Source organism: Geotrypetes seraphini, chromosome 10, assembly GCF_902459505.1.
Source record: "Geotrypetes seraphini chromosome 10, aGeoSer1.1, whole genome shotgun sequence".
In the NCBI taxonomy this organism is placed as follows: Eukaryota; Metazoa; Chordata; class Amphibia; order Gymnophiona; family Dermophiidae; genus Geotrypetes; species Geotrypetes seraphini.
Window position 1 is genome coordinate 70,834,077 of NC_047093.1, and position 22,878 is coordinate 70,856,954.

General features: G+C 42.5%; 1 long non-coding RNA gene across 1 annotated transcript in view; it reads left to right on the plus strand.

The window, feature by feature from the left end:
* Positions 1-240: 240 nt before the first annotated feature.
* Positions 241-22,878, plus strand: part of LOC117368688 — a 38,038-nt gene continuing 15,400 nt past the window's right edge. The window contains exons 1-2 of the long non-coding RNA XR_004540972.1: positions 241-342; positions 641-879. This is a non-coding gene — a long non-coding RNA (uncharacterized LOC117368688). The remainder of the gene's footprint in view (positions 343-640; positions 880-22,878) is intronic.

Here is a 22,878-nt window from a genome sequence, read left to right on the forward strand (position 1 = left end):
AGAGCTCTTCCTCCAGCCTGGCAACCAGAAATCTCCAAACTTCGCAGCTAGTGGCAATATCCTCAAGCTGCCAATTTTTTTCATGCATACATGAGAGCCAAGTGAAAGGGGGGGGGGGAGGAGGCTCTGTAATACTGCTGCCAACTACAGAACTTTGAAAGTTCTGGGATGTGGTCATCAGCTGATGAGGCTTGGGGATCTCCACCAGTTACATCAAGGGAGATGTTCATTTTGAGGAGGCCTAAGCTCAAAGTGGGAGGCCCAGCCCCTTCTCAAGGTTATGCCACTGATTGTGTTCAGGACAAAATGAAGTACTTGCAGAGTTAATTTTGGGGGTTTCCAGTTAAGTTTTGGTATTCATATTTCTATTTCTAATTTGTGATCCATTGTTCTGTATTTGGTGAAGGTTTGTCTGTGTTTTGTGTGTGAAGAAGTCATTTAAAGATGGGTGGGGAAATTGGGAGATGGATAAGTAGATGAGGGGCCCCCCCTCCTTAATTTCTGCCCTGAGCAAACCTTACCCACCTGTAGCTCACACCATTTCGTATCCCAAGCACTACTGCACTCCAGAGCTCTTCAAATATTTCCACAGTATAGGCTGCTAATTTTGATTTTTTTTTTGTTTCTTGATATCTTACAGAGTAACTACAGTATGAAATATCAGTCTGCTCTGTACAAAAAAGAGTGATATTTATTAAATGTGAATTTTCTAAGAGTTTTGGATTTGTGAATAGAGGGATTTTGGTGTTTCGGAGAGAGAATGGATTTATTAGGAGCACTAAGGCAGGTGCCTGCTCTCTGCTAACTCCACAGAACCCAGGTGCTCACCATCACACTCTGCTCTTTCTCCACATACAGAGTTTCCCTACTCCAGGGTTGGTAAGTCTGCTTTATTATTGTGTTTAAGTTTATTTTGGCTGTCCTGGTCTTTTGAGCTGAATTTTTAATTCACAGTGGTTTGGTTATCAGTCTTTTAAATTAGATGGTTTTATGAAAGTACCAGACTCAAATTTATTTGTTGCTGGGACTGGGAGTGGGAGTAAGAGGGGGACAAAAACTTGTTTACCAGGGAACACCTCAAATAGTCATTACACTGTGAGCTCTTTTTATCTCCGATACTGCAGATGGGGCCCTAAAATATCCGTTGGGAAAGGAAACATATCTAACTGTCTTCTATTTATATTCCGGAGGTGCTAAGTTACACATTTCCATCCTGGTTTTAAATTTAGATCGTGTAGTAGAATGGACCTTGATTCTACCCATTGATATCAGTTTTCACGTCCCATAATGCATCAGATGAGGATGTTAGAATCCTACACTGACTTGACGTCTTTAGAAAAAGTTCTTTCTGGTTCTCCTAGGCTACTAAAGGGGGGAAAAAAGTTTGGTTGTCTATAATAGAATTTACACCAAACACAGAAAATGTCATGTATTGAGAAATAGTGATAATCAGTTAATGAAAAAAGAGAGAGAGAGGGCTATCCTATTTCATCCTCTCCTTTAGGTTTGACCAGGAGGTACGGGAAATAAATTTTCTTAAGTCTTTTATTTTTTAATTGCCTTTTCAACTATTCTTGATTGTTCACCATTCCCACAGGCCCTGAGAAGAATGATCAGGCATTTTTCTTGCCTGATGGCTTTCTCCTCCCTACTTTTCCTTATTGCACTCTTGCCTCCCTTCCTCTTCTCTAGTCCTGGTGATGTCTTGTTTTCTCTTCATTCTCCCCTACCCCATTTTTGAAAAATTATTATTATTATTTTGAATGGTGTGTAAACTACTTAGATTCTACTTGTAATATAAGAGGCATATCGCATAAAATCAAACCATGAACCTTATGAATTCTTAAAAATTGTACTGTATTTGGAAAATAGTTTTGTATTATCACATGAAATCTTTGAAATCTAACTCCAATGGTCCTCAACCCTCCATGGTCATGTTTTCAGGCTATTCATCATGCATATGTATCACAGGTCTTTGTGTACAAATAAGATGGTGCTTGCAAATGTGTCTGATAAATATTCACTGGGGCTAGACTTAGAGCTTGACTGGTTGGGGTTAATCAAAGATGGGGTTGAGTATCATTGCATTAAGATTGCTGGTTTGGGAGGTTCATAAATTTCCTAGAAGAACTTGTTATTTTTTGAAAATTTGGAATCCATATATTCAAAATCTTTCTCATAGAGCTTGAAGTATGATTCTTAATGTTTTATTTTGCAATCTTAACACTTTGTAATATGTGTCATCTTTCATTCTGGGGGTGGGGAGAGATTATGGTTGATGATGGTAATTGTTGAAATTTTTTTGAAATGAATATTTGTATAATTAATTTATTACAATGTTATAATTGGAAATAAAACTATGGGGAGAAGGGAAGGGGAGGGAAGGGGAAGGTGGGAAAAGTATGGAGGGTGTATAGTATTATGAATAGGTAATATTTTGGAGGAATGATAAAATTATTTATGGAATATTTGAATTTTGAATTTAATTGTAATGAATAGTTATTGTATTATTGTATATTTATTTGATTCCTTCAATAAAATGTTTTAATATAAGATTGCTTTCATGGCTAGATCAGTCCAAGGAGGCTGATCCAGTTCTGGTTTTGTCCAGATGTATGCATGAGGTTGTAGTTCAGACTTCTTGTGAAAAGTAGGCTGCCTCTTTTTTTATGCAGGTGAAGGGGGGGGGGGGAGGTGGAGAAGCAAGGGTTCTGGACTCAATTCTCCAGACACATTGAGCCAGTTAGGTTTTCAGGAAACTCATGATTAATATGCATGAGATAAATTTGTACACGGTGTCTTTATTGTATGCAAATTTATTTCATGCAAATTCATTGTAGATATCTTAAAAAACAGACTGGCTTGAGAACCCCTGAGTTAAAGCCAAAGGCTGAAAGTGAGGGTTCAAATCCCACTTCCCTGACTCATTTTCCTATTGCCTCAGTACTTGCTTAAACTTTAGGACAAAGACTGAATTTTAACAATGTTGTAAGCGACCTTGAACATCATTTACAAGTTGGGTTAAAATCCACAAATGATATTAAAATATAATCATTGGTGGTACCCTTAGTTACTTCTCAGCATCCAGCCCTGGTCTAGTACTTGTTTTGAAAGAACTGTCTTTCTCATTGTGCTTTGTTAGAAAGAGTTAAGTTGCACAAGCATGTTTCCAAAGTCACCATTTAACAGTGCCAGGAAAATATTTTACTTTTAATATTCTAGATAGACAATAAAAATTACAGGGTTGAGGCAATTACCTTAGCATAAATGTATATATTATTTATACATGGCTTTGAATACATAAATAACATTGATCAAATTTGCATACGTAAAGAGAGAGGTAATTAGCAGATGATGCCTGAGAACTACTGGTTTCTGTTGGCTGCTTACTGCCGTGCTTCCTTCCCTTTGGGATATTACCCCTTGGCCCATCCTTGATGTTCAGAATTTTAGACATAAATTAACTGCAGTTTTCAGCCACTAATCTAGTCTTGTAAAAACAGAATTAATGTTGGGTGCATGCACTGTTTCCTTGATTTGTGCCTGTTCCTTTTAGGATTAGTCTAATGGGTGCAGGACAGTTCTCTTGCCTTTCTCCATAATATATTTTCTACTGGAGTTTCCCAAGCTCTGTGTGTGCTCTAAGGTGGCTGATGGTTAGTGGCAATTTTGCGAGGTTAAGATGGGGGAAGGGGCTGGGGGGCCCATACTTTTGTATTTTCCAGCCTCCCCAGAATGATTACTTGGCTGTTTAGATCCATGTACTAGAGCTTTGTATGGGCCATTTGTGTGTTACCTCAACTCTGGGCCCTCGTGCCTCTAAGCTTAAGATGACACAGCTAAGAGGTTAAGCAACTGAAGTTACAGATCACACAACAGGTGGTGAAAGTTCCACACTCTATGGTCCAGCCTCTTGGTGGCACCATCACCCCATAGCAGAAATACACCATGGTGCTCATTTTCAAAGCACTTACAAAGTTCCATAGTGACATATAGAACTTTGCAAATGTAGATGCTTTGAAAATGAGCATTAATACTTCCTTATCATTCTGCTAGACCAGCGCAGGTTGATGGGTTATGTCCCCTATCAGCAGATGGAAGCAGAGACTTGAAGATTCCAGTGACATCATCAGCATAACAGGTGATGCAACCAACAATATTCCCAGTCTCTGCCTTCAGTAGATGGTGTGGTTGAACTGATAGAGTTGTTTCTCTCTCTTGGGGGGGGGGGAGGGGGGGGTGGTTCTCAGTTTATGGACCAGACTCCCTGAGCATCAGTTTACAGACTCTTGGTTCTGTGATTGAAGTCTTGCCAGGGGACTCTCTTCTAGGTTCTGAGCCACAGACAGACCATTGGCTGAAGAAGAGGGTAGTTAGTACTTCCATAGCAGCATGGAGCCTCAATGTGAAGGTCGTTATTCTGTGTGCTGGACTGTATTGGGGCCTGTGGGCAGAGCAGAAAAGGTAAGTCCCCCCTATCCACCCAGACTCTGAATTTATTTATTTTTTTAAAGCAATGGAGGTTGGTACTGAAAGGAAATACAGTTAAATTTTTATTTGATTTTTATACTTGATATACCACTCAACTGAAGTGCTAGATTGGTTTACAATACAAAAAAATCACACAATAAAATTATCATTATAATAATAACAATAACAAACTATCACAATTATACAATTCTCCAATAATAAACCCTTTCATAAAATGATAAAAAAAAAAAAACAAGAACCCAATATTCAATATCCACCAACCATTATCAGTAAATCTCTGTATTTTACCATAGTATTCAGTTTGCCTTTGTAACAATCTGATTCAATTTACAGGACAAAACTCTCAGTAAAAAGCAAAGTTTTCATTAACTTCCAAAAACTGCCGGTATTCGAGGGGGGGGTGGGGGTGTCGGGGTGCATCTTGGCAGGAGAGATTGGGCATCTCTCCTGCCGGTATTTTCAGCAGTTCAGGGGGGATCACGATCGCGGCAAGGGGTGGTCAGGTTGCTGGGGCTGCTGAGCTGATAGCAGCAGCCGTGATCAGCTCAGTGGCCCCTATTCGGAACTTATACCTGTTTTGACTTGATCTAAGTCAAAATGTATAAGTTCCAACTGGGCAACCTCATTAAACTTTTGGTTATACTTGCTGTACGACTAAGTCTAGGTCAGCCCACCTCCTGCCCTTTCCCTTCCTCCAAAAACGCCTCTTTTCACTCTAGGCGTTCAGAGGCAGGGGAAAGGCCTAAGCTGGTTTTAGATATGTCTACAACACCTCTTCAGGTCAAATATTTAGGGGTCTATGTACCTTCGTCTTTGAGTCAGCTGTATGAGGCTAATGTAGGACCTTTACTTAAGAAAACAGTTGAACTGCTACGTCTTTGGGGTGCACTTCCTCTTTCTTTGTCCAGGCATATCTACTTGTATAATATGATGCTGGTGCCTCGCTGGTTGTATCTTTTACAGACTTTACCCTTATGGCTGAGGCGCAGGGATTTAGATGTTTTATATAAAGCATTGCGGACGTTTATATGGGGTGGCAGAAGGCCTTGTATTCCGCTTCATGTGTTAATGTTACCTGTCCCTATGGGCGGATTTGGTCTGCTTGATCTTCAGCTATATAATTTGGCATGTGGGCTGCGGGTCCTCCGTGACTGGTGTCTTGAAAGCTCGGTTGCCCTGAATTATCCTCTAGAAAGGGACTTGTTGGGATCGGTAGTGGGGTTGTATGTTCTTCATGCTCCTTCTATCCGTTTATCCCTGCCTCTACAGACTCATGTTATTTGGGCTTATATGCACTGGGGCTGGAAACTCTTGTGTAGAAAGTTTTCTTTGAACTTTAGTGTGACCCCGTTTCTTCCCTTGGTTGGGAATCTGGAGTTTACTCCGGGTTCGGAGAATCGCACTTTTCTAACTTGGCATGCCCGGGGCATTAAAAGGGTGGGGGACCTTTTGCACGAGCAGGGGCGCATGTTTACCCCCTCGGAACTGGCGTCCTTATACAACCTCGACATTGTTGATATGTTCGGGTACTTCCAGGTGCGTCATTATGTCTCCAGCCTTGATGCATCGGGGGTGACGGCTCAAAGTGCTGATCGCTTGGGTCGGTGTCTGGCTTTATGGGAACTGGTGGCCCCTAAGTTGAGCTATTATACATCGACCCTGCTGACCTTGTGTCCTGATACTCAGACCTGTCGCTTAGCGCGGATCTGGAGTCAGGACCTGCAGCTTGACATCTCAGCGGAAGTGCTTTCCCATGGTTTTGGTGGCATTGCGGCTGTTTCTTGGAGTATGATTCATAGGGAGCAGGAATATAAGTTTTTTCATAGAGCGTTCATTTCGCCGGTACGAGCTTTCCGAGCGGGTTTTGCTGACCAGGATACTTGCCCTAAATGTACTTCTACGGGAGCCACGTTGGGGCATATGTTTTGGACTTGCCCTCGTATACAGCGGTTCTGGTCTCGAGTCTGGTCTTATCTGCGATCTTTTCTGTCGACTTTGCCTGCCTGTTCTCCTTTCCTTGCTCTTTTTTATGTAGTGGATGGGCTGGGACACATGCCCGGAGGACACCGTCTGTTTGTGCAGAAGGCTTTCTTAATGACCAAACGGGCAATCTTGGTATGTTGGCAGGAGAAGGCTATCCCTACGGTGGTACAATGGCAACGTTCGCTTTTTGAATTGGCCCTGCTGGAGCTGTGCCTGGTAGGGTTCCGCATAGTTGGGATCGTTTCCAGGAAATTTGGGAGGCTTACTGGACAGACTTGCTGCACCGTTCTCGAAGTTTACTGCTTAACTCATAGGAAGAGGGGGAACGTTCTTGTTCTTTTTCTCTTTCGTTTTCTACTTTGCTCTCTGGCGCTTTTTGCATGTTTTCTCACTCACTCCTACATACCTGTGTCCTGGCTTCGCTAGACTGGTATGTATTTCTCTCTTTTTTGCTCTCTCGACCTCTCTTTTCGTTGTGACATCCACTTGGGCGGGGGGAGGGGGGGCTGGGTGGGTTGGGTGGATTTCTTTGGGGTGAAAAAGTGTAAAATCCTTTGTGAGCACTTGGCTGTTAATAGCATTGTGTGGCTGTTCTGTTTTTTCTTTGTTGCCTTGTAACTAGGGTTTGCAGTGGTGTGTTTTGCTTTTTTGGCTAGGCTGCATTCTTTTTGTACTATGCGATATTGTTTTGCTCAATAAAATATATTTTTAAAAAAAGAAAAAGATATGTCTACAACCAGCTTTGATTATCAGTACTTGGACGATCTGGCTTTTTGATCATCCAAGTACCGATTTAGGCCACTTTTTGGATGTGGGTTTTTTTTGTTTTTTTTTAAATTATTATGAGCCCCATAGGGTTTATCTTTGTTCTGCACTTGTGACCAAGGCCAGGTGTTCTGGTAGGAATGAATGTTGTGAAACATTATTGGTGTCATGGCCCCAAGTAGGTAGATATTTGTCAGCAGTTTGTCCGGGTTTTGGAAGGTCCCAAGCTCGAAGCTCTGTCTGGAGGGCCTCTGTGCATGTGTGGATGTCAACATAATGACATCACATGAATGCACACATCAACGTCCATGCATGTGTGGAAGCCCTCTAGACGTGGCCCAGAGCTCGGGGAAGGAAAGATAAAGTTTGCATGGGAGCAGAATGGGTCAACTGTGCCCTCTTTTAAAAAGAGGAAATCTGGTAACCCTAGATACATTAATCTTCCCCAACCTTACTCAGGCAAGTGTCAAGCCTGCTGTAGTTGGACTTGAGGCAGGTGATTCTGCCTTTTGGTAACTGAAAGAGGGCTGTGTCTGAAGCTGCATAGGGGCAATGCTGTCCAGAACTTCTGTTAAGCCATCTGGTTGACATCATGGGGCCTGCAGGTCTTGGTTCACAAATGCAGCAACCAGTTCTTTTTGGACTATGTTCGATGGAGATGGTATCATGTTAGCCAAGCTGCAGGGAGCATTCAGTACCCTCCCCAAGGGCAGGAGCACACACTTGGAGAAGTCTTTATTCTCCAATGACTGAATTAATTGTGGTAGAAGGAATTACCTTTTTGTGATTTGAGTTGAGGAGTAGGTTAGTTGGTTACCCCCACAGCGGGCAGGGTCCCACTTCTGCTGGTGTTGGGGGGGGGGGTCACAGGGTGCCCTTATGCAGTCAGCTTAGGAGTCAGTATTCAGCATGGTTGAACTGGGCAGGACAGGCCTCATTAAATTAAACTGACTGGGTTGGAAGCAAAGATTCAAGATTCTTAAAAGTTTAACACCGTTGCTAAACTGTTTTCCGGTGGTTTAGCCTGTATGCAATTTAGCAGTGGATTATCAAAAGGGATTATCTCCATCTTTAGCGAGGTTTCTAGCAGTCTCTGACACTGACATACAAATGGGCTCTTCAACATTGAAATGAGCCCCATGGTGGATTCTTAAAAAATGGTGAGCCATTTTCAAAAAGCGATGTTGGCCTTTGGCGACAAAAAAAAGGCGACTGGTCCAGGGGTGCCAGTCAGTGTCAGAGACTGCTAGAAAGCCCTGTGTTGTGATACAGTGGGAGAGATGCCCATTCTCTCCGCTGCATCACAACACCTCTTCCCTAAAATCCTGTTTGCGACCCACCATGACCTGTACCCATTGCTACCACCAGCAATGGGCACATGCAAATTTAGCTAATCTTCTCTACTGTCCACTGACCTCGTTTACATGCGCAATTTTTAAAGAATTTTTCGGTTTTTTAGATTTGGTATCAAAACGACTGCGTCAGCAGACCGTCACTTTTTAACGCAGGTTTTTGAGAATCTTCCTCAGTGGCATGTAACCAGAGAATGCTAGAGAATATGTGCTCTGATCCCCCCTGGCAGTTTCTGGTTGGTGCTTGGGCAGTCTGGGAGTTTTCAAAGCACTGCTGATATTGCTGCTGTACCCAGATAGTTTCCTAGTTAATTTAGTACAGCTTTTCTTTCTCCTTAATTAACCGGATAGCTTTTGGGGTACCATGTCTTGACTTGGTAACTCGCAGTGGCTGCCCCACACTAGTACCTGTGCAGGTACCCAGATGGGTCAACAATGAATATGCAAGGCAAATTTAGCTGGAGTTGGCTGACACCACTGGTTGATTTTGGCTCTTTGTTATCATAATTTCTGCAACACCTATGCCTGAGGTTCATTTGTTTGAAGAGAGAAGGGGCAATCATACATCATCATGGTCATATGGAAGTTGTGATTGACCAGGTGACAACCACCCCCCCACAAAAAAAAAAAATTAAATCAGATTGAGAACTATCATAGTAATTGTACTCCAAGTCTCAGGCCTTCCAGGAAACTGTGAATGGAGTCATTAGCATCATCTCAACTTATTTTTCTAGTGAATGGGAGAAAGGGATTAAACCATCCCAGTGTCAAAATTGACTCCACAGGCAGATGATTGCTTTTCAATGTAATTTCTAGACTTAGTTTTATTACAGATAAATCCTTAATCTTCTCTTCAACCCTGGAGGCATGCCATGGCACCACTAATTTCTAGGACCTAGTTTTATTTTCAGCATCGCTTTCACAGCAAGTTAAACATGCGGAAACAAAATGGGGAGGGAACATTAAAGACATGCAGAGGAAAACAAATGGAAATCCAAACAGGCGAATGATAAATCTATTTTAGAATGGAAACAAAAGATTTCTGAGCAGAGCTGCAGTGCATTATAAGGAGGTAAAAAGCTTGCGATCATGAAGATATAGGAAGATGTGTTAATCACAGGCTCTGCCCTGCAGGGGGATAACAGAAAGGCGTTTTGAATCAGGCATTTTTAACTTAAGTGCATAGCCCAACTGAACTACCTCCGAGACCCACTGATTTGAGATAGAGGGTCCACTGGCGGTGAAACCAGCTTCCTGTTGGTTCTACTATTAGAACTTAAGAGTTGCCATACTGGGGCAGATCAAAGGTCCATAAAGCCCAGTATCCTGTTTCCAACAGTGGCCAACTAAGGTCACAAGTACTTGGCAAGATCCCAAGAAATAAAACAGGTTTTATGCTGCTTATGCTAGAAATAGGCAGTGGATTTCCCAAAGTTCATCTTAATTATGGCTAATGGATGCCTGTTTTAGGAAATTATCCTAACTTTTTAAAACCCTGCTAAGCTAACTTCTTTCACCACATTCTCCGGCAATAAATTCCAGAGTTTAATTACACATTGAGTGAAGAAATATTTTCTCTGAATTGTTTTAAATTTCCTACTTAGTAGTTGCATGCCCCTTAGTCCTATCATGGAAGGGACCCAATGAATCTCATTGCAAACATTGACCCCCACTCCAGCAGAGCTGATGGAGAGGAAAAAGCCTGAAAGGGTTGGCTTTCCTTAAATCTGATGAGACATGAATTGAACTCTGCTTATTGAAATGAGGACAACCCCAGTCTCTAAGCCAAATCCTCCCTGTGGATACTCTAAAGGAGCATGACCTGTCCTCCAGGAGTTGATGTGTCCCGGTTTCTCCCAGGTCCTTAATAATCTGCTCTAGATTCTTAGGAAAGAGCAAATGCCATTAAGCTACAACACAAAAACTGTTTACCTCTAAATCACTGCTATATACAAACTATCACGTCTGAGGCCAGTGAGTGCAAACAAATGTGGGAAAAGGTCATACAATATGTCTACCACAAGACTGTGACTCTAGAGGGGAAGGGTGACATTTGACAATGAGAGAAGCTGTTGGACCCAAAGTAGACACCCACAAAGAAGTAGACACCCACAAAGAAGTGTACATGCCAACAGAACTGAGATGAATAATTCTATATTGGAAAAGACCTGACACTGCCAGTGTTTCGGCTCTTGGCCTGCCTCAGGGGTATTCACTTTAGTTGTCAGTCAAATGATTTCCTATTTAAAGATGATGATTGTCCCAATATATCAAACTGTCTCGCACAGATTGCGTTCAGTGGAAACTTTACTGACTGTTTGGTGTATTTGGACCCAAAGTAGAACCACCACAGACTTCTGCCTGTACCTCAACTTGGAGAAGGTGAGGAGATGCTTAAGAAATTTGATCTTATGGTCATGGGCTTCCTTAAGTACTGTATTGCTTTCCACTAGAATGGTGGTTGAATCTTCCGCTAGAATAGCGCTAGAATCATGGTGACTGCTGTCACTTTTTATTTTATTTAATTTAAGTATTTATACACCACTTATGGTGGTGGTGGTGGTTGGGGTTTAGAGGTGGTGGTCCCGGGCTGGTGGGAGTGGGCATCCTTCCTGCCGATCAGCAATTTAAAGGCAGGGGGTTGTCTTGGAGGGCTTAGTGGGAGGGGGGAGGGGGATTGTGGGGAGGGATTTTTTTTTTTTTTTATTGGATATTGAGGGCCTTTACTGATAGGGTTGGCTCTTATAGCCTTACTTTCCTATCAGTGCCTGAGCCAATCAGCACTCAGGCACTGACAGGAAAATAAGACTGCAACAGCTCAGAACCTGCCGGTAAAGTTTGCATGAGAAACAACACGTTTCCTTGCTGTGCATTATACAGAGTGCTCATTAGAATACTAATGAGCTCCTTGTAATGCATTAGCATAAGATTCTTGGTGACTGCTACAACGATTGGTAGCAGCCACAGAGAACTCTTTTGTGCATAGGTAGAACAGTTTTCTTAAGACTGTTTTTAACCAGTCTTACAAGGAAAGATTTTGTGCATTGGGGGGCCGTAGCAGCTTTGTTTCACCATATCACCAACTGCTGAATATATCGGTGGTATCTGGGTAGCTCCCAGCTCTGCGCTCACTCATAGAAACATGATGACAGATAAAGACCAAATGGTCCATCCATCTGCCTATCCACAGCATCTACTTTCTCCTCCTTTCCCTAAGGCATTCCATGTGCCTGTTCCATGATTTCTTGAATTCAGACAGTCCTTGTCTCCAGCACCTCTACCAGGAGACTATTCCACGCATCTACCACACTTTCTGTAAAAAAAAAGTATTTCCTTAGATTATTCCTGAGCTTATCACCACTCCATCCCTAGACTGCCCCTGCCCTAACCAGAGACTGTCGCAGTGCGTAGAGAAAATAGTCAGTGACACTCTCTGGATAAATAGCACTGAATATCTGCTTCCAGCCCAGTCAGTATGGTTTAACCAAATAGGAGCCTGTCCTGCCAGTTCATAGTCTTAAGCGCGAGACAGACCCGCGCCGACAAACGAGCGCCAAAAATTCAGTGCAAGACTTCATCGCGCCAAAGAAAAACCTTCTTTAAAGGGCTCTGACAGGGGGTGTGGGGGTGCAACCCCCCCCCCCACTTTACTTAATAATGATTGCGCTGGCGTTAGGGGGTTTGGGGGGTTGTAACCCCACATTATACTGTAAGCTCAACTTTTTCTCTATTTGTTAGGGAAAAAGTTAAGTTTTCAGTATAATGTGAGGGGTTACACCCCCCCTCACTCCCCGTTGGAGCCCTTTAAAAGAAGGTTTTTCTTCAGCGCGATGAAATCCTGCGCTGAATTGTCAGCGCTCATTTGTCAGCGTGCATCTGTCTCGCACGCTTAAGACCCGTCACCGTCCTGCCTATATAAACCACTGATCCCCATGTTGGCTACAGGGTTCTGATCAGATTATCACCGCTTTAAAGAGGTGAACGGGAAAGCCAGTGAAACTTACCATGATGCTACATAACTAGCCAAGCAATTAGAAATGGCTCTGCAGACAGTCATCTTGTTCTTTTGATTATTTTAAGTTGCATTCATGCTTGACCTAGCTGCACACAGTTTCAAGAAAACAAATTTAAACATACTTATTAAGGGCTCCTTTTACGAAGGAGCGCTAAGCGTTTTAGCACACGCACTGGATTACGCGCGAGCCAAAAATCTACCGCCTACTCAAAAGGAGGCGGTTGCAGCTAGTGCCCGCGGCAATTTAGCGCACGCTATTCCGCGCGTTCATGCCCTAACGCGCTTTCGTAAAAGGAGCCCTAAATTTTATCCCAACATGGAAGGTTCAACCAGTTTTACCTGCTTGCAAAGATTCAAGAATTTAGGTTGTTTACCCGGACAGTTATCTTTTCCATTGTGCGTGATCTGCTTACAAAGCAGTAAGAGAAAAGAAAGGGAAACATTTACAGCTCAAATTGACTCAAATGGTAAAAGCTAGAAAGCCGTTCTTTAGGTTTACTGAGATCTGGTTTATTTCTTTTGTTGTAAGCATCTATTTTGGGGGGGATAGCATTTTAGATTGATATTTCATTGTTGCAAACCCCCTTCTCCCTGTATCTAGGATGCCATCAGGACTGGCAATGGCAAATGAAATGCTCACCACCTTAAGGGTTAATAGGAATCTCTCAAGTCTAAAGTGTCGTCTTCTAATGGTTATGGTCTTTACTCAGTCAGGGCACTAGAAATCTTTGATATGTTTTAACTTCAGCAAACCAGGCATGATTGCGTCAGTCACTGGGGACGCTTGAGTATTGGTAATTACCTTCACACGCTAACACTGAAGTGATTTAGTAGTCTAATACTGCCTCAAGAAACCACAACTGCTACATTTTACATTGTAGATAAGCCTCCACTTATCCACTGTGAGACCTTATTAAATTATCTTTAAAAAGGTGCACACGTAAGACAGCAGGGCCCTGTTACTCTGAACGTTTCTCCAAGTCGTGTTTGTTTCCAAGGCAGCACAGAGCCTAGGGGCCTGGTGTACAAAAGACTTTTTCTCCCTGAGGTGCTCAGTGGCATAAAGCCTTTTGCAAATCAGGCCTTCATTCTCAATTTACAGTGCACGATCAGTGGACAGCCCAGGGTGAGTTTGCTTTCAAGGAAGCCTCTCCTTCTCCCCTGCTATGTAAAGGTCAGTTCAGCTGCATCACAGACAGTGGGAGGGATCGAAAATCAAGCTCCTTCTTACTCCATGGATTCTTTAGCTGCATTGTTTTTCTTATCCTTCCGACACAAATTCTGGGAAGATTTTAACCTGAAATGGTGATTCTACCCCCCCCCCCCCAGGGTTACCAGACGTCCGGGGGTCTGGATGGCTTTTCAAAACCAGGCACGTTGTCCGGGTTTTGAAAAGCCGCCTATCAATCGCGTTGGGCAGGAGGCAAGCCGCACATGCGCGGATTGTCTCCTGCCAGACCAATGCAGGCAGCAGGGGGCGGAGCTAGGGCAGAGATGGGTGGGCCTGGGGGAGGGTCTGAGTGTGCAGATTTTACAATCGTCAAATATGGCAACCCTATCCCCACCCCCATGCCTGAACATGGATAAAAGAGTTCACTATAGAGAGAATTTTCTGTGCCCAGTTCCTTATTGAAATTATAATCCTGACCTTATTCCCTGTCTTGCTCTTTGTCATTTATAAGCAGGCCACATCAGTAGAGGCAAGCTTTAAACTTGGACAAAAGATCACACGTACTAAGAATGTGCACAGGGCAAAAATGTTTGGCTCATTTGAACTTTTTTCCCCAAGGTCTTGTTTCAGCTTCTTTTACACATTTGTTTTAAGTTTTAAAAAACCAAAACAAAACACAAACATATTTTGACCTGTGCTAGGAGTTTGTAATACACGCTAATCAACTCATTAATTCATTGACTGATGCACATTAAGTTGATTTAGGGTACACTGAGGAGGCAATTCTAGGGGGTGCATCCTTTTTGGCTCCCCAATGCCTAGGGTTACCAGATTTTACTCCTCTGCCACTGAGGAAGAACGATCAGAAGGACACAAGGAGAAGTTAGAACACATGGCTAAATTCTGTAGTCTTTAAAATGGGTTCTCTGAGGCAGGGCAGGATTAATTTGTCGAGGGCCCCTAGGCACACAAGTACACTGGGCCCTCTGCCCCACCCCACCATGCGCCCAGGCGGAAACAGGAAGAGTTGCTTGCTTGCTTGTCTTACTTTCCGTCGATGGGGGACGGGGGGATCCCGCGTTGCCGATCGATACTGGAGGGGCCCATCGCCGTTTGGAAAAAACAATGTTGATGCCCTCCTTCATTGGGCCCCCCTGACCATTTTGGGCCCTAGGCATGTGCCTACTTGCTTATTGGTTAATCCTGCCCTGCTCTGAGGAAGCCGGCCTGGTGAAACGCTTCGGAACCCATGCCCTCCTGTTTGGCCCATCTCAAGTTAAAATGTAAACATTTATTTCAAATTTAAAAGGAGAGAGTGCTGGTAAAGCTATTTATTTGCAAATGACTACCGTATTTTCATGCATATAACACGCACATGTGTAAAACGCGCACACGGGTATAGTGCGCGGGAACATAGCATTTATGTAAAAAAATTTTCTTATAGCGCGCCCACGTGTATACCGTGCTCCTCTCCCCTGTACCTTATTTTAGTTCCTCCAGGCAGCTTGACAGGCCTGTTCCTCCATGTCCTGCCTGCTGCGGGGGCTGAGGCGAAGGGAGTCAGAGGAGCGGCGAGGCGGCTGAAGCCCGAATGTGCCGTCCAGCGCTGCCATGGGGGAAGGGAGGGAGGAGAGCGGGAGGCTGGAACTAGCCACTGCTGCCACTGTTGCCTTGGCGTAGCTGCTAACTCTCTTGTCAGGGCCGCCATGCCGGGACTCTCAGCGGCTTCTGGTTCCAAAGGCTGCTGCTTGTGTCCGGCCCGTGGGGAAGATGATGTTCGTTTGGGAAGCAGGACTTGCTGTCTCCAGCTGCCTCCGTAGCAGCAGAGCGGCGCAGAAGGCTGCCTGCCTGGTTGGCTGACGTGGCTGCCTCTTCCCTTCTCTAGTGACAATGTAAAAAAAAAAAAATGTATAACGCGCTCACGGATATAACGCGCATGGTTATTCCGTGTTTGTAAAATCTTGTATAGCGCGCGCGTTATATGCGTGGAAATATGGTAAGTGCTATGATTAACCAAGGGCAGCACATTTAGGGGCGTGACCCCGGCTGTGGTATATACATACTGTTAAGGTTCTGAACACTTGATTTTGACTGGAATTGCGATTCAATTGATCACAAAGAATTGGAAAAGTCACGATAGATTAAATTATACATTTTGGTGGACAAATGTATGTAATACATATCAATATGAGAGAATGAACGCGTAATGTTTAGGATTTAGTGCTTTATTTAATAAAGTATGGAGTCCGTTGACTTTATTTGTTGCTTCATAGTAAAGGATAATGTATTACCTTCTGAGTTTTTTCATTACACATCCGGGGTGGGAGAAGGGTAAGGGAGGGAAAGCTACTGGAAAAATGGATATTAAATCTTTTTATTAAAGTAATAAAGCTATTTAGTAATTATTGATAATTGATGGAAGGGGGGATATAGTTATGCTTCTATATACTAATTATATGAAATGGTGTGTTTTCTGTAATATTTGCTATTTTTAATCAAATGTATTACACTGTTGTAATTTAATAAAATGATAAAATTAAAAAAAAAAAAGGTTCTGGACCCTTCTTAGTAGTTTGTTTTCTGCTACAATCGATGTGGGTGATCTTTTTTTTTTTTTTTTTTGCATAACGGTAAGCTAATATTGCCATTATTGCGTCTGTTTTATAGGCAGTAAGGCCCAGATTCTATAAACGGTGCCTAGGAAGATGGCATTTAGTAGGGTTGCCGGATTTTCCGAACAGAAAATCCGGACCCATAGCCCCACCCCATGTCCCACCCCCTCGACCTGCATGAGCGACGTCAAACGGCATTCGCACATGCGCTGGTGTTTAGTGCATGTCAATCTTAAGTTAGGTGCCGTTTATACAATCACTCTTAAAGTGGACTTAGCCACCAGCAGGTCCCCTTAGATGGACTGTGAGCCCACCAGGACAGATAGGGGAAATGCTCGATGTACCTGTATGTAAACTGCTTTGTATGCAGTTGTATAACTACAAAAAGGCAGTATACAAGTCCCAATCCCTTTCCCCTTTCCCTAACCTTAGGCGTACTATATTTATGCCAGGATTTTCTTAGCCTAAGTACCAGTGACTACATCCAAAACAGGTGCCTACATGCCAAAACATGCCCACGATCCACTCCTAACCATGCCCACTTTCTGGTAGGCGCCTTGTACTAGGCGCCTACCGAGTTAGGTACCTGCCAGCCAATTGCTTTTAATTTTAGCCAATTATGAACATAAGAATTGCCACTGCTGGGTTAGACCAGTGGTCCATCGTGCCCAGCAGTCCACTCCCATGGCGGCCCTTAGGTCAAAGATCATTGCCCTGAGACTAGCCTTACCTGCGCACGTTCTGGTTCAGCAGGAACTTGTCTAACTTTGTCTTGAATCCCTGGAGGGTGTTTTCCCCTATAACAGCCTCCGGAAGAACGTTCCAGTTTTCCACCACTCTCTGGGTGAAGAACTTCCTTTGTATGGAATCTATGCCCTTTTAACTTTAGAGAGTGACTTCTCGTTCTCTCTAATTTGGAGAGGGTGAACAACTTGTCTTTATCTACTAAGTCTATTCCCTTCATTATCTTGAATTTTTCTATCATGTCCCCTGTCAGTCTCCTCTTTTCAAGGGAGAAGAGGCCCAGTTTATCTAATCGCTCACTGTACGGCAACTCCTTCAGCCCCTTAACCATTTTAGTCGCTCTTCTCTGGACCCTTTCGAGTAGTACTGTGTCCTTCTTCATGTACGGTGACCAGTGCTGGACGCAGGATTCCAGGTGGGAGCATACCATGGCCTGGTACAGCGGCATAATAACCTTCTCCGATCTGTTCATGATCCCCTTCTTAATCATACCTAGCATTCTTTTCACCCTTTTCACCGCTGCTGCGCGGACAGCTTCATTGACTTGTGGTGCTAATTGCTTGTTTTTGGCACTGGTTAAGCCTTTACAATAATTAACCCCCTCTTTTACAAAGCCCAATAGTAAAGTCCACTGTGGTAACTGCTCCAAAGCCCATAGGGATTTAAAGGGCTTCAGGGCTTTTGCTGCACAGCAGCCACTAGCCTGGCTTTGTAAAAGGGTGGTAAGTTAGGTGCCTAGATCGGCTAGGCATGATGATTTAGGTACCCAACTTTACAGGTGTCTTTTATAGAATCTACCAGTAAGATCTCGTGTGGTAATCCTGCACTAAACAGTTACCATTAGGTAATGTAGTTTCTCTGATTAGTGCGTTCTCTGTTCCCTCTAACAAAAATTTTTTAAAAATATTTTTTAACATGAGCTAATTTGGAACTTACGGCTGGAGGCCTGAGCACGTCCTGAAGGAAGCCATTTTAAGAAGCGGTAAGCATGACTTAATGCTTACTACAGTTTAGTAAAATAGCCCCTTTAGGATAAACCAGCCTCTTAGTAAATTTTCAAAGGCTGAGTGCATAATTTCCTACTCGGTTTCACTAAAGGGCAAATTCTATAAGAAGCGCCCAAAAGTTAGGCGCCACTGTTCAGCGCGATTCAAGTAAAATTGGGTGCTGTTTAATGAATCACGCTGAGTGGAACCTATTTTGGAGGCGCCTAAGAAATAGGCCAGCTCTAGGCACAACTAAAAGTTAGGTGCTTAGCTGAGCGCATAAGCATGCTTAAGAGCAATGATTCTGCAATAAGGCGCCTAACATGTAGCCATGCCCACGCCTAACATTCATAGCGCCTAAATTTTTAGAGGCGCCTTTTTACAGAATCGAGCTTTCTTGATAGGCGCCTATGTTTCAATCAGTGTTGATTAAAAAGCTTAATTGAGCTTAGCTGAGCGCATAAGCATGCTTAAGAGCAATGATTCTGCAATAAGGCGCCTAACATGTAGCCATGCTCACGCCTAACATGCATAGCGCCTAACTTTTTAGAGGCGCCTTTTTACAGAATCGAGCTTTCTTGATAGGCGCCTATGTTTCAATCAGTGTTGATTAAAAAGCTTAATTGAGCTTGTTATTCAACTTAGATAGGCGCCTACCTAGTTGGGCGCCTCCGAAATAGGTGCCTAACTTTAGGTGCTGATTACAGAATTTGGGCCTAAGTGCCTAAGTTTTGGAGCATGGAAAGAGGGCAGGGGGGAAAAAGTTACGACCTTTTAGCACTGGTGGCCCAATATTCAAAATGATTTAGATGGTCAGGAGAGGCTACTGGACATTTATGTCTCCTGTCTAGGGCTATCTGAGCATTTTCCTCGGCACTTAACTGGATAGTGCCACTGAAAGTTCTGGTTAGTGCCCAAGCTGAACTTGATATTTTGGGGGCATTCTGGGGCAGAGTCAGCATTTGAGAATTTTAATTGTCTAGGCTAAGTATGCACTCTTCCCGCACTCTGTCCTTGTGTAGATCCATCTACAAAATACACACTATCAGAAAGATGCATCTGGTTACAGAATAGTGTTTAGGCATATTTTGGCACAAATTCTATAAAAGGCACCTAATTTAATTAGCAAAATACCCTTAATAGACTCAATAATCGAAAAATAAATAAAATAAAATTAATTGTGCAATAGGCACCTATCATCTAAGTGGGCAATTTTTAAGAGCGGATCATGACTTAGGTGCTGCTAAGCGCGATTCTCCAAAAACTTGGGTACCTGAAATGTAGACCTTTAATACCCGTGCCTAAGTTTTACACAGACGCCGCTAGCTGTGATTCTTTTTGCAGTTCTTCATAGCCAGTTAGTGCCAAATATTACACTTAACCAACTATGTTTTTGCTGAGACCACAAACCCAACAATTCAATGCTGGAGTCGAGACATGAATTTTCAGTATAACATAGTTGGTGGTTACCAAAACGCCAATTGCTGCCAACTGAATATCGGACCCTAGGTTTATAAATTAGGCTCATAAATCTAGGCAAATGAATGGCAGATCTAAAATTATAAGCCATAACTTTTAAGCTCCTAAATTAAGATAAATTTTCAGCAGAAAATATTTGCGTCTTAAGATGGCTGAAGATAAGAAACAAATTTAGAAGCGTTTTTTTTTTTGGGGGGGGGGGGAATAGTAGGTCCTTAGTGTCAGTCAAATGAAATAAATATATGGTTTGCGAGCAGAAATCTACTTTGAAGTGGTCTATAAATAAAGTTGTGTCTTTAACTGGCATGCTGTATATGCTGCACATGGCCCTTTATTAAAATTGGCTTAGATTAGTTGATAAGCCTGAAGCAAAGTCAATGTGAAGTGTCAATCCTACAAGCAGAGAAAGCCTTCAGGGGTCAAGCTGTTTCCTGTGCATGATCACTGTATCAAAAACATGTCAACTATTTGTGAACTCAGCTGAGGTTTTTTTTTTTTTTTCTTTTATGCATTAGGTTAAAGATGACCATTGATAAAATAAAGACAGAACATTTAGCTTTCTTTTCACTGTTGAATCGGATTGGTCCACTCGACCTTTCTGTTTTTAAACCTCAGACTTTATCCAATGAAGACCAAAACAACATAAAAAAATGGAGAGGCCATAGATACACAGGTCTTCATTCAACAAGCCCCCATCCCCAATTTGGTAGAATGAGGGGGGGAGCCTTACATCCTGTTTAGGTCTATATTTAGAGATAAGAATACTTTTAGCTTGATAGTCATCTAAGAGCTGTACAGCTCATGGTAAAGAGAAGTGATCGAAAGAAGTGTAGTTTAAGCTCCAACTAAAATATATTTAAATGAACAGTGAATTTACAAACTGGAACGTCCAAATCATAACATGATACAAGGGACATGGACGTTTTCATGGCAGCATTCTTAGCAAATGGCCACACAGACATCCATGCAGAACAGAGGGGCAGTGTAGTGGTTAGTGCAGTGAACTATGAACCAAGATTCAAATCTCACTTAAACGTTTTTTAATTGTGAGCCCTCCAGAATCAGAGAAGTACCTGCTACAGTACTCCCCCGAAATTCACGGGGGTTCCTGCGAATTTCAATAAAACCACAAATGCAGTTTTTCACCTGTCAAAAGGCAGGGGAGGCAGGAGAGCTGGAGCGCCAGCGGGTGAAGAAAATCACACGTGGTCTGCTCCGACCGCCTCTTCCTGATTGGTGTAGCCCGACTTTACTACAGGAAGAGGCAGTTGGAGCAGACCACGAATGAGTAAGTCCGTGATTTGTGAACCGCGGATTTGCAAGGGAACACTGTATACCTGAATGTACATCACTTCAATAACCTTCAGCAGTGGCCTTGCTAGGATTGAATGGTTCCTGGGTAGAAAAATTGTGGTGGGGTCCCCCTAAAACACCAATATTCCTGGGTAATGGAGTCCAGGAAGGAGGAGAGAATGCACATTTCCTAAAGCTGACATATTACAATTAATAAATTTGGCAAAAAATATATTTTTTCCTGCCTTTTGTTGTCTGAGTGTTGCTTTGATCCTAATATCTTTCTTCTGTTTTTTTCTTAAATCTTTCCAGGATTTTCTGTCCTTTTGACATTTCTTCTCTATATCTACCATCCATCTTTCCTACATATGCATTAGATAGATCGTGAGCTCACCGGGACAGTTAAGGAAAATGTTTGAAGTACCTGTATGTAAACTGCTTTGAGTGTGGTTGTAAAATATCTTTCCCTATCCCTCTTGTCTAGTATCTTATATCTGTCCCTATGCTCCCTACAGAGCCATCTTCTCTTTGTGTCCCTGTCCCACCTCATGACCACTTCCCCTTTGCACTAGGTCTTTCTCTCTCTCTCTCTCTTCTCTCAGCTCCCCATCCCAGGTCCAGCATCTATCTCCCTCTCTTCCCCGCATGGTTAGCTATGGATCATGGGTAGTGTTTTAAGTTATATGCAAGTTTTTAGCTAACACATGCACATCCTTATCTACTAAAAAACATAGTAAATCTACTAGAAAATATAGTAATGAGGGAAATGCTATCCTCATAATTTTTTCAATGTAGCTCTCCTATACTGAAGTTGGAGCTGCAGATACTAGGTAGACATTTTATGGCTTCATGAGGTTATCTGTGACGTATGGGATGGGGACATGTTGCTATTGCTGCTAACAGGTCCTACGTTCACAGTCTGGATAGGCCTGACATTAATTTTCCTTGCTGGGTGTATAGGGCATAGTTTCTGGCAAGGCAAGTGTCTGAATCTAGCATGTATAAACTTAGGCTGGAGGCTCTGCTATTATGCTGACGTGAAAACTAATGGTGTGTGTGATGCTATCGTCTAACTGACAAAGAGTTGGAGTGCAGAATAGAGGCTATTTATCTCTTTCTCCTAGAAAAGCTCCATTATCTCAACATCATAAATGCAAATGTAGAATTATAGACATGCAAAAGATGTATCATTACTAACCAGACCAAAAAAGAAAACAGAATATTCCACTTAAAATGAATTAATGAGAAAATTCCACATTTATAAGACTATTAAATTTTACATTCTGACCCTTCAGAAGAAAGTCCATTGTTGTTGTTTTTTTAAAGATTCTCTCATGGGCAGGTTTCATCTTTATCTTGCACCCCCCCCCCTCGATGTTCTTGTATGAGGGAATTCCTTGGATATAGAAAAATCAGGGCTTTCATATTCATTTTTGTTAATGCTTCTTGCATGACAAAATTCAGAAAGATTTTCTACTCCAAGTATCACTTGACAACATAACATGGCCATTACAAAAGCATATTCCTAAAGTCCGCTGCCTTAAATGATTGTTATGTTTAATTGTGGAAAATTTTCAGAACAAACCTAACTCTTTCCCCACATAAGCAATTCTTTTCTTAGTAAGATTGGAATTTTTGACATGCTTATCTTGACTGGTATCTATGGAAGTGAAAGACATCTGAGGTAATACAAAGGTACCAAAAATAAAACTAAAAAAATGGTATATATGCCTTGTGTTGACATCCTAAAGAGGCTTCGGGGGCTTGGAAGCTCCAGTATCACAACACCAGTTTTGATGATTGTTTAGAAAAGTATTACAACCTACAAAGATTCATGGTTTTTTTTCTAGGATTAATATAGCTTCCAGATTCCTGCCCTATAGTTGTGGAAGTCAAAATCAATTTTTAAGGTTTAATTGAACAGGATATTCCAATATCACTATAAGAAAATTTTATCACAGGGCACCTAAGTTAATAGGACAGGAAG